Raw genomic sequence first — 14,216 nt, forward strand, 5'->3', positions numbered from 1 at the left:
GTTGTTGAAAGGGTCGATATTACTTGCACAATGTTTTCTTTATTCTGTGGTCATTTGATAAGCAAGCATTCTCTGGATTTTCATCTGGATTGACACTGGTACCCAGTGAGAGAATCACGTAGTCGCTTATCTGAAACCCATGCCAGAACTGTGAGAAACTGAACAGCACTGGGGATATGCAGTCTATCGCCTTTTAAAGGCCTCCGGGGTTTCTTAAAAAGATTTTAATGGAATCCAATGAGAACAACTTTGATTATCCCATGCTGTTTCAAAGAAGCTGCAGCCAAACCACAGAGACCATGAATTTGAAAAGCAGCAGACAAATCTAGGGGAGAAGCAGCATTTGCTAAGATTGGTAAGGAAGATTTATATATCATAGGACTGGCTGTATTTCAGAAGCTGTCATTTCCACGAATGTCAGCTGGAGGTATTATTACTACTTATACAAAGCTCCAGACGCATTACAATGTTTGTGCAGACATTAAAGCCGGCAGTGAAAACAAATGGAAAGAAAGGAAGTAGGAGGCAAAGGACAGTATCTTCATGTATACAGTCAGGGTCTTGCTTAGACTCAATTTGAAGGTTTGGGTTTACTTTTCCACATCAGCTCACAAGTTAATTAGTTTTGCTCATCAATTTCCAGTCCTGAGAACAATATATTTATGCATGTTTTGGATGAGAGTCATGTTATCTCAAAGCAATTACTAACTTATAGTAAACTTGTTACAAATAAATTCTGGAGCCCTGTTATCCCGAATTCCCTTCTGTCGGTACTGCCTGTTGCTCAGAGCCTCTCAAGACACCCCGAGGTTTCCTTCTTCCTCAGAAAAACAATCCTATCCATTATTGAAAATGCCATAGCAGAAATATTATGTTGTTTTGTTACTACACTGCTTAATGGCTTTCAAATATAACATTATAAACACATTATAAATATCAATCTTGAAGAGGCATTAAAAATTCAAAGAATACCAAATTACCACATGTAGGTGATCTAGAGTGATTATAAATTAATGACCACAAAGAAAGTTGAACTTCAAAAGTTCTCAACAGGTAATTGAAGAGTCTTGTGCAAAACACTGCAATTATAGACACAGTCTCTCGTGGCACCATCTTATCTCATTTTTGCCAAGTACTGGTACATTCAATTAAAATATCCAGAAAATTTCAGAGATAATTACTTCACAGCAATCCTAGTTTTGTTTCTTTAATCATTCAGCTATTTTGTAGGCTGCCACAATTCTAAAAAACACTCATTCCTGAGTTTATGCTGGACTTCTAAAAATGAGAAATCTCTTTCCTGAGCCGGAAGACTTTGGCACAGTCTCCCTTGTTATACTCAACTTCTGCTTCTCTCAGCAGTTCCATGTGCTGGGCTCTGCTGCAGTTTGCTCTTTGTCTTGAATGTGCCAGCTCCTTGTGAGGCAGTAATCCAGCAATCCCAAAAAGGGACTTTCCTGATGATGTCTGAAAGTTGCAGCTGGAAGGCACTACCCTTGTGTTCGGTGACTGTTTTTTGGCAGGGGTGTATGCTCACATTGCATCCTCATCCCACCTCACCATGGACAAATCTGGTTTTCAGCTCACTCTTCCTTTTGCAGCTGAGGTGAACCAGAAACAAAGCTTCAAGCGAGGGGGAAGAAAAAGATAATCTTTTAGATATTCTCTGCTTCAGAGACTGATTCCTGAATGTAAAAGCAGCCTTGTGCAAATCTTATTTCTAACCACAATATTTTAGCTAAGTAGAATTCTCCCAGCAAACCCCGTTTCAGCTTTAAAAATGTGATCTCTTTTTTTCTACAGTGACAAAACACTTAATGCAGGGACAGATTATTGGTTTGCAAGATGACTAGTAAATTATGCTAAACTAACCAGATTAATCTTTTCTGGTACTATTCATTGGCCATCATGCCTTGTCATCCCGAAGCCTGTGTGCTGAAAACAGCAACCAAAGCATTACAAAGCTCTACATCTATGACTCATTTGCCGTAAATACCTTTCCTGTGCGCAGGGCACAAACCAACTGGGAGGAGGACAAGCAAAGGCAATCCAATCCGTCCTTTTTTGACTCTGTAGTAGTGGTCATGATCAGTTGTGATTAGGAAGTAATAAACACTGCTTTTCTTCATAGTCACCACCATGAGCTATACATTTTTGGCAGAGATGAACATGCTGCTCTGCCAGCAGAGGTGACCGCTCTCGCTGTCACCGCTGCTGGAACACACCACCCACCGCCTCACTGTGCTCGCACCCGCTGTTCTGTCTCCATAAGCACTCAGCAAGTGTTGATGAATGCCAATGGGTGCCATTTTTTCTGCATGGAGGAATTAGATCCCCCTCCTTTGTTCCATGTGTACTTCCATGTCTGACAGCATTCTATCAGATTGCCCTACTGCTGCTATTTGCCTCGTGGCAGCAGAATACAACAGAATGCTGGCAAGAAAGTTCAGCCTCTACTGCCTTACCACCAACATCCAGCTCTGACACTGTGGGCCAACAGAACAAAATAGGAGGCATAACTTTTGGAGCAGCCCTCGTAAATTTCTTATGAATGAATAAAAATCTGTTGTCATTAAATTAACACACCCATTTCATTAGCCTTTGCTAGCTGTTACGCCAAGTGAAATTTCACAGTTCCAGAAACCTAAAATGTGCTCTTCCAACGACATCAACATTCTTTGAAACATCTCTAATTGAAAGTAACTGATAGAATATAACGCAGCATTTATTCTGGTGCCAGTGACACAAGGTGCATAGCAAATGTTTTAACAAATGTTTTATTTAAAGACAGACTTGAAAAGTCTGTGGGAGTAATTGCCAGTTTGTCAGCTGAATCACTTTATCTTTTGGAAGAGCTTTTTGTCATTATATTAGATGATTTTCAGTGTCAGCGCAGGCCAATTTATAGGATAAATGCAGCTCAGTGTCACTGCATTCTATTAATGAATATTAAAATATTATTTTGGAGCTTGTTTTAAAAAATTGCCATTGTTCATATACTGGTGGTCATGCTATTAAATGGCATACACAATGCAAACCTGCATTTCTATGATAAAAAGAACCGTGATCTCTTTTCCTAATTCTCCCTTCTTTCCCACACATAACAAAATGCAGTCTGTTCAAATTAACTTCTTCACATGATAAAATATTTTCCTATATACTGCAGCAAAGTCTTAATCCTGCATGAGAATTTCCATTTAACTTAACGGGATTGTCCGACTGGAGCAGCAGGCGGAACTGGACCCTTTGTGCTCAAGCATGCTGTATTTGCACAACAGACATTGCACCAGTACACTGTCAAAAAGCAAGTGATATGAACTAAATTTCTAGTTATTGTAAGTCAATCCAGCTCCCTGATATTTCTAAAATGCTTACATACCATTGAAAGAGGAAGATATTCTGCTTACACTTAAGAAACTGACATATACTAATCCTCAAAAAGAGACATTACACCATCCACTTTTGAACACAAGAATAAAGTAATCTTAAGGATATTGTTAAAATTCTTTGGTCTAGCTGAGGAGGAATGTAAAAGATTTACTGGATCAAATAATATACTATGACTTTATTCTTTATCAAACTATTTTAATCTGTATACATCTGGATTATTCATGTATCTGTCTGCAAGAAAAAAATGCGTGAGACTAACTTGCACAGATTTCTGTAGGAGATACTGTGTCTTGTATCTTCTGTAGGAGGGAAGCAGTTGGGAGATGAGCAAGAAATACATGAATCATCTTACAAATACTATCTATATATGACTTCCTCCTCATAGGAAATAAAAGTTACCTGACAATTTAACCAGTAGCGTGGGTTTCTGACAACTTTGTATAAAGTTTGTTTGAAGAACACTCATTTTTCAATCTGCAGAAGAACACTTTTCTAAATATATTCTAAGTATTGATCTTGGGACTGGAACTCTTTGGCATCTTTATCAATGCCATAGATGATGGGATTGAATGCACCCTCAGCAAGTTTGCAGATGACACCAAGCTGAGTGGTGCAGCTGATACGACAGAAGGGATGCCATCCAAAGGGACCTTGACAAACTCGAAAGGTGGGATCGTGTAAACCTAATGAGGTTCAACAAGGACAGGTGCAAGGTGTTGCACTTGGGCTGGGGCAATCCCAGATATGTGTACAGACTGGGAGAAGACTGCATTGAGACCAGTCCTGCAGAGAAAGACTTGGGGGTCCTGGTAGATGAAAACTTAACATGAGCCATCAGTGTGCACTCACAGCCTGGAAGGCCAATGGTCTGGGGCCCCCAACTCAGAAAAGATGTGGAGTTTTTGGAGAGAGTCCAGAAGAGGGCCACCAGGATGCTCAGGGGGCTGGAGAACAGGCTAAGGGAGCTGGACTTGTTCAGTCTGGAAAAGAGCAGGCTGCGAGGAGACCTCATTACGGGCTTCCAGTATTTAAAGGGAGATTATAAACAGGAGGGAAATCAACGTTTACATGGTCAGATAGTGATAGGACAAGGTGAAATGGTTTTAAAGGGAGATTTAGATTAGATGTCAGAGGGAAGTTTTTCATGGAGAGGGTGGTGAGGTGCTGGAACAGGCTGCCCAGAATGGCTGTGGATGTCCCATCCCTGGAAGTGTTCAAGACCAGGTTGGATGGGGCTCTGGCAGCCTGATCTGGCGTTTGATCTAGCACCTGACAACCTTGCTTGTGGCAGGGAGTTGGAATTAGATGATCTTCGAGGTCCCTTCCAACCCAAGCCTTTCTATGATTCTATAATCCAAACAAAATTTAAACTGGAGAATTAAAAATGACAAAAAACATTTTAAAAGTCTTTGCAGTGAGTAAAATCAGAGCTATAGACTGAAATAATTAAAACTCTAAAAAGTTTCCAACCATGTCTGACTTACAGTTTGATAAGGCAGCAGGAACAGCCTGGGTTCTACAAAGAGCACAGGTGATTTCATTTCTGATACCCCTCTCTCCCCCCACCTTCCTGCTTTCAAGTCCCTACGATCTAATTTCAAGAAGTCCCCAATTAATCCTTCTTTTCTCATACTCTTTGAGTAGTGTCCAGTGAAGTGATGGATGAAATGCTTTTTTCTCTCTCCTCATTTTCAAATGAGTAGGGAAAAACAATGGCAGTTTGGGCAGAAGCTTTGGTGAGACCCATAAGACTGTCCTCCACCTCAGTGCCAGAGGTGCTGCCTTCCTCCAACCTCCTTGCAAGCCTTAATGATGCCCACAGGAGAAGGCAGTCAAAGTCAACACGAACCACAGCGATGCTCTCCCCCTGGGCTCAGCTCTACAGGGTGGGCCTCTAAAGACTATGTTACTGCTTCCCATTTCACACGTAGTTATTGTCTCTGCTGGCTCTCCATCTTGAAAGGATCAGATGCAAAGCTTTACTGGAATGGATTTCAGTTCTCACAAGTCACAATTATTTTCAATATTGCGTATTTATCTTAGCTATATTTTTTATCTTTGTTACCTCAGTTTTATGCAGTCAATATATAAAGAACAAATAAACATTACAGAAAGACTAAGCGCACAAGCAATCAGGTTTTGGTAGCAAAATGAACCTCTAATTTACTTCTAGATGCTAACTCTGAAGTTAGAGGCAATCTCTCCCATGCAGTTTATAATAGGTTCTCTGCAATGACTTTCAGATGTTTCCTATCAATGAATTAATTTCCCATGACTCGGTGCTTATATTAAACATAGAAATATTGTTTCCATTTTATAGGGAAGCTGAATTTTCAAACAGAAAAGAGACTGAACCTTGTTTACAAATGTGCTAAAACCTTTTTCTAAAGAGTATTATAGTTTGTTTGTTTTGAAAACAGGACTGCCCAGCTCAAAATATGTATCTATGTAAAAGAAAAGAAAGCCTGGCCTGTTTTCCCTCCAATACCCAGAATCTTGGTATCTTCAGGAGAAGAGAAAGTCTTGATCAAAGACAGGAACTAATGGGGCCCCCAGTTCTCTATTTCTAGGAAGAAAAGCAAGAAGAGAAAAGTGAAAAAACCAAAGCAGCGCAGCCCTTGGTTTCACTCACTTGGAATAGTTTAATGATGAAATCAGGAGAAAAAAAAGTTCAAAGGCATTACTCAACATATTTAAGGTCCTCCTTACAACTATAAATTCAATAAATACTTAAAAAAAAATCCTCTTGAATCAGGAGCTATATAGCCAAAGTTTCTGATCAGAAAAGGTTTTTATCCTGTTCAAATCCCCGCTTCTTCCTTGGGTTAGCAGAAGGAATACTAACAAGCTTTTTTAGCCGTTCCTCTGAATTTCTGCTCATCAGCTCAGCTCTGGACTGGTGCTGACAACAGCAAAATCATTACATTTTACCTAGTGTTGGTTCCTGTTGCAAACGTCAAATGAATATTGATTTTCTTTTTACAACTGGGAAAGATTTAACAGCCACAGCAATAGTAATTCGCAATAAAGAGCAGATAAACTTGGAGTTGGGAAACAAAGAGTGAACATGTCATCACTGTTAGTGCAGCTGTAAATGAGAACTGAAAAAGAGCTGAACAGGTGAGTGATTCACAGAACTTTTACGTGGGTTAAAATCACTTGGGTGGCAAGTAAAAGCTCCCTAAAATCTTTTTGGAGAGTTCTCAAATCTCCAAAATGCTCTGAAATGATTCATGACAGGAGCAGGAGCAAATGAGAACTGGAAGTAGGTGGCAGACCAGACGAATGCATTTGCTTTGACTGATTACCTCCATCCTAAAACAAACGAAATCACTAAAATAGACATTTAATTGAGAGCTCAGAGGTTCTGAGTAATATTTTCCGTACATCTTTTTTTGTCTTGTTCCTGTGTCAGACTGAAAATAAGGTAAAATATACACAGGACAGTTTTAAACTCCCAGAAATGTCCATTATATATGTATAATTATATCAGTATTTCAACTTTCATTAAAAAAGTTTTTTTTCCTTTTGTTTGTTTAAAATTGCTTGAATCCCGGCACAACCTTATCTTAGTTTTGTATCTAAGTAAAGTCCCCAAAGAGTTTGCTGGTTTTTAAAGAGAAATTAGAAAAAAACTCCTTAAGGAAATTCCACTTACAAGTCAACACTGCTTTTGCGTTTTCCACTTAGTAGAGAGAGCCAAAGAAATTAAAGGCAACGCATTTACAAGAGACTTTTTAAAACACAAGTCTGTAATTAACCTTCCCATCACACAATACTGGCAGAAGAGCATTTCATGATTCATGAAAGAATAATTATGTGGAATAAGAGGACAGTTGTCTGCAGTCTCGCAAGCTAAGAGGAAAGTTAAGAGTTTTCTCCAAAGGCCCATCCATATGAGTTTATATTCCAAAATGTCCCTTCTTCTGGCTGTTCTCTTCTTTTCTTCTCTTCTTTTAAACACCCATAATATTACATGACAAGAAACTTTACAATTGAAGCCATTATTAGTGGATCACAAGAGAACCCACTCCTTCTCTGGGGAAGATTTCAAGTTAATCAAACAAGCCACAGGTAAGCAGGAAGGTGTTTAGGTGACTCATTTATCTTAAGTGTTGTCCAGTTAATCTAGTTACTCTTGGGGTAAATTTCTAACTCGTTTACTTTGTAGATCATTTTGAACAAGTGTAACATTAGTAATGTCCAGGTCTCTTAACAGGTTTGCAAGGCTTTGTTAATTTAAACACAGAAAACATGTGCTTACAATTTAACAGAACTCTACTCCACACTCCAAAAAGTATTGTAATTCTAAAAAACTTAAAATACTAGATTCAACAACAGTTGGCACTCTATTGAAATTTCCAAAATATAGCAAGTCAACTGTGCCTGAAATTAAATGATGTTAAAACAAATTGAGTTGAACAATATTATACCCAGAAAGGAAAGAGACAGAACCATTCAGATGGATGAGACCTACAAAAATCATCTAGTCCAACTGCCTGACCACTTCAGGGCTACCCAAAAGTTAAAGAACATTACTGGGGGCATTATCAAAATGCCTTTTGAACACTGAGAGGCATGAGCATCAGCAACCACCCTAGGAAGCCTGTGCAGATTTTTCCTAATGCCCAGTCTGAACCTCCCCTGCTGCAACTTTGTGCAATATCCATACATTCTGTCATCAGTTCCCAGGGAAGAAAGCCCGGCACCTCCCTCTTCTTCCCCTCCCTCATTGCAGAAAGAAATGAGGTCACCTCTGAGCCTCCTTTTCTCCAGACTGGATGACCCAACTTTTTCCCCAGCCTCTCCTCACAGGATGTACCTTCCAGCCCTTGTACCAACTTGGCTGCCCTCCTCTGCATGCTTTTCTTTTTATATTGAGGAGGTCAAAACTGCTCATGATACTCAAAGTGAGGCCACACCTCTTTTGATTGGCTGACTATGCTTGTTCAGTGCACTCCCCATCTCCCAGCTGTCAAACTTCATGCTGATGCTGTTGATTATAGTCTGACATTCCAGCATATCCAGATCCCTCTGCAAGGCCTCTTGTCCCTCCAGAGAGTCAACAGCATATCCCAGTTAAGTATCATCAGTGAATTTGATAAGGATGTATTCAACTCCTACATCCAAATCACTGAAAAAAAAAAAAAAAGCCATTCCTAGAATAGGTATATCAGGTTTAATTTCTTGAGTAGCTATAGCTGATAATGCTGATGAGACTCTAAGATGTTGCACTGAGTAGTCTAAAAATCAAATGTAAGGAACCAATAACTAGAAGCATGCCAAATTTTGTATTTTCTCTCAGCTAAAGACAATGACTGATCAAACTGCAGGAAGATTTATGAAAACACTGCAGGCAGTAGAGCTCCTCCGTGTATCGGTCTCAACAGACTTTTTCATGCAGCTCCTTGGGGATGTGTGTTCTCTGTACCATCTGGTCTGGGCTCCAGTGAGGAACTAAACAAGAACTGCTTGGTCCTGAGACTTATCAAGCTCCTTCAGGGAGCACGTAAGAAAAATCTGAAAGCTTATGTTGAAATTACAGGGGAAAAATGAAACAGGGGTGGGTGGCAGAACAAAGATACATATGCTTGAAAATACTGTATCTTTGCTGATTTAAATTGTTAATGATGTGACATTAACATCCTAGAAGAAAATATGTGAAATGTCCCCTGATGTCATAAAGCAGAACTGACATTTAGTCACCTAAGCAGCCTTATTTTCAGTTACTGTGCAAGATCACTTCGTATTCATATCAGTTGGATTTATAGGTATTGAGTCATCTAAATAAGGAAATTACATAATAAATTTTTATCACTTGTTATAAAGCCCTAGGCTGATGTCTGAAGATGAACAAATAAAATATAAGAAGTATCTAGGCAAAATTTCACTTAAAAAGAGGTCTCTATCTTCTGCAAATTAGTCTCCCAGTACTTGTCTACAGCATTTCACAAATACTTCGAGGTTCCAGAACAGAAGACACACTGCTACTTTGAAAATATTGGGATAACTAATAGTGAAAACATTATGTGACCTTAGTCAGTTTCCTTTAAAATGGAGTGAACACAGCTAAACAAACAGTGTTTGAGGTTTACAGTTCTGCTTTGTTCAGAGTATGGGAAATGCAAGGGAGCAGGAAGAAGAAAAGCTCTCACTGATTTGTGTAACACAAGAAGATCAGTACACAAAATGCTAAATTCAGCTTTTACATCCCTGCTTGTCTTACGTTCTGTTTTACTGCCTACTCAAATACAGAACAGTACTATGACTTGAATATTTGTAACCAAAGTATTCTGAAGATTTCAATGGCCACAAAGGACTGCCCCATTATTGACTTCAATAACTTTGAAGCCAAAGACCATCAACAGCGCCAACAGAGCCAGGGTGAGTTTGACCAGATGATAATACTTGACATAACAGTAACATTTTCCTAAGATATCAACCTATAAACATACTCTCCTTCCTACTTATGGCAATGACACAGGCACTGTGTCACTGAATCTAGTTTTCTGAGGGTGCGATGTTAGGACCCCATCCCAGGGCTTTATCAGGTCACAGCTGTTCCCCAACAGCAGCAATCTGAGAGCAGCCTGCACTGCCAGGTGTGGGGCCTGCAAGCGGCTGGAAGGGAAGGAGAAATCTTTGTCTACTCACGATTCCCTAAAGACTGGCAAATAACTCCAACCCAGATGTTCCCAACAAAAATCTGTGCTTTGGGTATTAGTTTTTGCAGTCCCATGAAAGTGAAAAGTGTTTGATGTTCCCTGATAGTAGCAATACCTGAACACACAGACATTAACTGCAATCTTCTTGGAAAAAAAATAATTGTATTTCTAGTAAAAAATGAAAATGCAATTACTAATCGTTTTAATTTAAGGAATCAACTGCTTCTACTTTCAGAAAAACTGTATTACTGTAATTTCTGTATTACTGTAAGTTATATTGGTAGGTCAGATGTGCCAATTTGAAATGTAATCGTACAGATGCTATTGCAGATGTCAAAACAACTTTTCCTTGTCACATTTTCTTGAAATCTACAAACACCATCAGCTTCAGATCCTGTCCAGAATCCCAGGAACAACTAAATAATTTCTGCCACCGCCATAGAGAAAACACCTCTTATTAAAAGCACCAAAGCCTGCTTAATTAAGGGAAAATGGAGCAAAATACGTGAATGAAACATAGATCCTTCTTTCCCAAAGTGTCAGTTTGGTAGCTGATATTCACAGAGCATTACTTCCCATGGAGCTTCAAGCAATGAATATCCAAGGTATTGGAAATAAAAAGTAAAAAGAAATCAGCTATTACACATGATGGCCTCCAGAATTCTACCAAAAACTGACCAAGTCACTCAGGAATTGAGTACAAAAATCCCAAATTGTGTGACACAAAAGGCAACTACTAACTCCATATATTCACCTAGACTTTTAGTATCACAAGAGGAAAAAGAATTCTCCCAATGTAATATGCAATAGCAAAATTTTAGTAAATGGAATTTCTAGTCTGTAAGGGGGTTTAAGATGCTAACCTTAGACTGGTATGAAATGGAATGAAACATGAGGAATGGAAGAAGTTCAAAAGTACAGATCAGTAATGCTGCAGCAAGATACACACATTTTGGTGACAATGCTTAATTTTACGCTGTCGATAAATTTAACTTCAAAATACTAGGTTTGAAACTGAACTCTTCACTTGGTACGCATCCCTTGAAGAAATTAAAAAGGAAATCATCAACATTTGTTTGCTATTTTAATGATTTAGGTTTTGACAGAATGACAAATTTTCTCCAGGAATTTTCTCTTTGACACTGTTCACAGACTTAAAATAGCTACAGCATATCACTACATCTCCAGAATTTATCTTTGCATGTATCATTTTATGCATTACATCCATACATGTCAGTTGTTTATTTATTCCTTAGGATCGGGAACAAAAAAAAGCCCACAGTATAGCATCATGGTTCTGCAAAGAACTACTTTCATGGCAAATGATTCCGTGTCATTAATGACATCCCTTCATCAAGATTCGATCTAAAACCAGAACTCCCTGTCCTTAGAGCCAGAAACCCAAACAAAGTACATTAGCTTCCAAGTGCAGATACAAGTCAGTCAGTGTGTTCGTTTACCCACCTATCTACCTATCATTTCATTAAATTTTTACCCAGACTCCAATATATTGCAGCAGTGCTGCTGCCTAGCCATGTGCAAGTCCAGCTAGCACAAGTGAGAGTATACAATCAGCATACATTGCAGATATAGCTTAAATAAAATATTTGGAGTGCTGTTTGTTATTCCTACTTGATAACTTTTTCTTATCATCTGATCACGAAAGTCCCAGGACCTTGGCCTCCAGTCACTCAGAGGGAACGTGATCCATGCGCCACTGCATTCTTAGATGCAGATCTTCTGTAAATCACATTACCATCAGCAAAATTTCAATAAAAGTCACACTGAAAAAAATGGAAAAGTGGCTATTGAAAGAACAGATTTAAGAATCCAAGGGCTAATCTAATGAGTAGTGTTGAAGTTCAGGCAGCAGAGCGCAAAGCCAACCCAAGAGGACAGAACAAGAGGAAGGGTGCACAGGGCCTTGGAGGGTATTTGTTCCTCACCAAATTTCTTATGACACCATAAATCCATATGCCACTGGTCAAACTCCAGACCAAGCTTGTCACTATTCCTTTGTTTCATGAATTCTTCAATTTAGATTTATGCGAAGCGTTGCTGCCAGCACAGAGGATATTAATGACGTAATTCATGTATCTGGGAAACAGAACTTAGGCAAAGAAGGAAGTTTTACTGGTCTGTCTGTTTCTGGTTTATCACATGATCAAGTTGTTAACGGTTGCCTTAAGCGGTGGATACTCCAATTCTAATTTAATTGGTAGAAGCACTATCGCTTGATTTCTTTAGCTCCCATTGCTAATATGAGAAAATAAGAGAAAACAAGTACAAATAAAGGAAAAAAAAAAAAACAGCTATGTAGAGGGCCAACGAGAGACTAAGAGAATGAAAAGGAAGACATGGTGTTGGGGGAATATAAATGAACTTAGTAAAGGACAACAGCAGCAAAGGAGAAAAACAGCTACAACAAATGCTTGTAGCATGCTCTAGGGTGAAGGAAGCAACGTGTTTTCTTTGAGGTAAGGTCAGTGCCAGAATGTCCCCAGGCACAGTATTTCTAGTCACAGTTAAACAGCATCTCTAGCGATGACAATGAAGGCTCCTAGCCTCAATGGTCAGGGTTAAGCACTGACCTGGAGAAAGCAAATGCTGTGGAAACCATATTTCTAGATAAATGCTCAAAATTTTGAAGAAGGAAGTCTAAATGCTTTGTGTGAAGAAAGCAATAAATTGATGCCACAGTCACTTGAATCCTACGAAAATCACTAAACTAAGGGGATTGTAATCACTATAATTAAGTGAATGTTTAATTAATACATTCGGTGAATAGCAAGGCATGTTTGCAATTATAGCCTAAGTCATAAGATAGCTGCATGATGATGGCCATTGCTCATTGCTGCATGGATGGCCAAAGGGTAAATGGCAAAAAGTCCACAGACAGGGCTTAGGTGAGCAACATTATTATCTGCAGGTCAGCAGCACCTCAGCAAGCCTGCTGGGGAGCAAGACCACACTGCAACATGTCCTGTACAAAAACCAAACCAAAATGATGGCAACCTTCCACAAGAGTTGAGCACTATCCCAACTCCAGCCATACAGGACTGCTAACGCAGAGCAATGGGATGTGACCAGGTGTAAACTCAGTGGCCAAAAAAATGGCCCACAAAAATGGGATACATGTACAACAGCACGAACGTTGTCTGCCGACACAGCTCCCTGTGAAACCTTTATTACACTGATGAGGCACAGCGTGCTACATTCATCTCTGCAGGAGTTAAAAGACTAATTACATCAATATGCTACATTAATATGGCTTATGATGGAAGGAGACTAAGAGATGAGAAGTAGTGATGTGCACTTCAAGGAATTAATTACTGGGAATTAGAGCCTTATTTTCAATGTAGCAGCAATTTTTTTTTTGTTTGTTTTGAGATTTGGGGATTAGTGATGGAAAGACAAAGGCCCTTCTGTGCTTTGGTAAAAGGTAAAGCATATAGATTGCCAGTCAGCTTGTAAATGTCATGCCATGGATGAAATGAGCTGAAACAGACAGAAAAAAAACTAATTCTAGAATTCTGGTTGCAGAATTTTGGCCCAAAAATCATATTATAAATGAGTGAATGAATACAACAGAACCCAGTATTTTATTTCTCAGGAATTGACCGTACATGAAAGAGGTTATTATAAAGCTAAAAATGCTTCAGTAACTGGCAAAATTATGGAGAGGATCATTTTGGGAGTTCCTGAAAAAACACTTGAAAGACAACACAGTCATTGGCTACAGCCAACAGAGATTAATGAGGGGAAAGTCCTGTTTAACCAACTTAATCTTCTTTTATGACAAGGTTATCCACTTAGTTGACCAAAGGAATCCAGTTGGTGAAATCTTTTTGGATTTCAGCAAGTCTTTCCCTGCTCTTTCTCACAGTATCCTTCTGGACAAGATGTCCAGCACACTGCTGAACAAAAACATAACAAGATGAGTGAATGGAAGTGGAAATCTCCTGAACTTAATTCCTCCACTTGGCCTTCCCCAGCCCTGGGATCTGGCGCAATAAAGGAAAGGGAACTTTTGTAATATAAACTAAGAGAAGCAAGAAATTTAGAAGTCTCTGACTGAAAAGTCAAATTCAGACCTAGATTTCACCTGATTGGAGTTTCTGTCTTTTACATTTTATGGTATTGGAAGAACTTCTATGACTA

At 39.1% G+C, this 14,216-nt stretch overlaps 1 protein-coding gene across 1 annotated transcript in view; it reads right to left on the bottom strand.

Moving 5' to 3' along the window:
• The window catches only part of GRIA3 (glutamate ionotropic receptor AMPA type subunit 3), a 433,486-nt gene that overhangs the window by 245,173 nt on the left and 174,097 nt on the right, over positions 1-14,216 (bottom strand). The window lies entirely within an intron of this gene.

This window comes from Numida meleagris, chromosome 8, assembly GCF_002078875.1.
Source record: "Numida meleagris isolate 19003 breed g44 Domestic line chromosome 8, NumMel1.0, whole genome shotgun sequence".
NCBI classification, from domain to species: Eukaryota; Metazoa; Chordata; class Aves; order Galliformes; family Numididae; genus Numida; species Numida meleagris.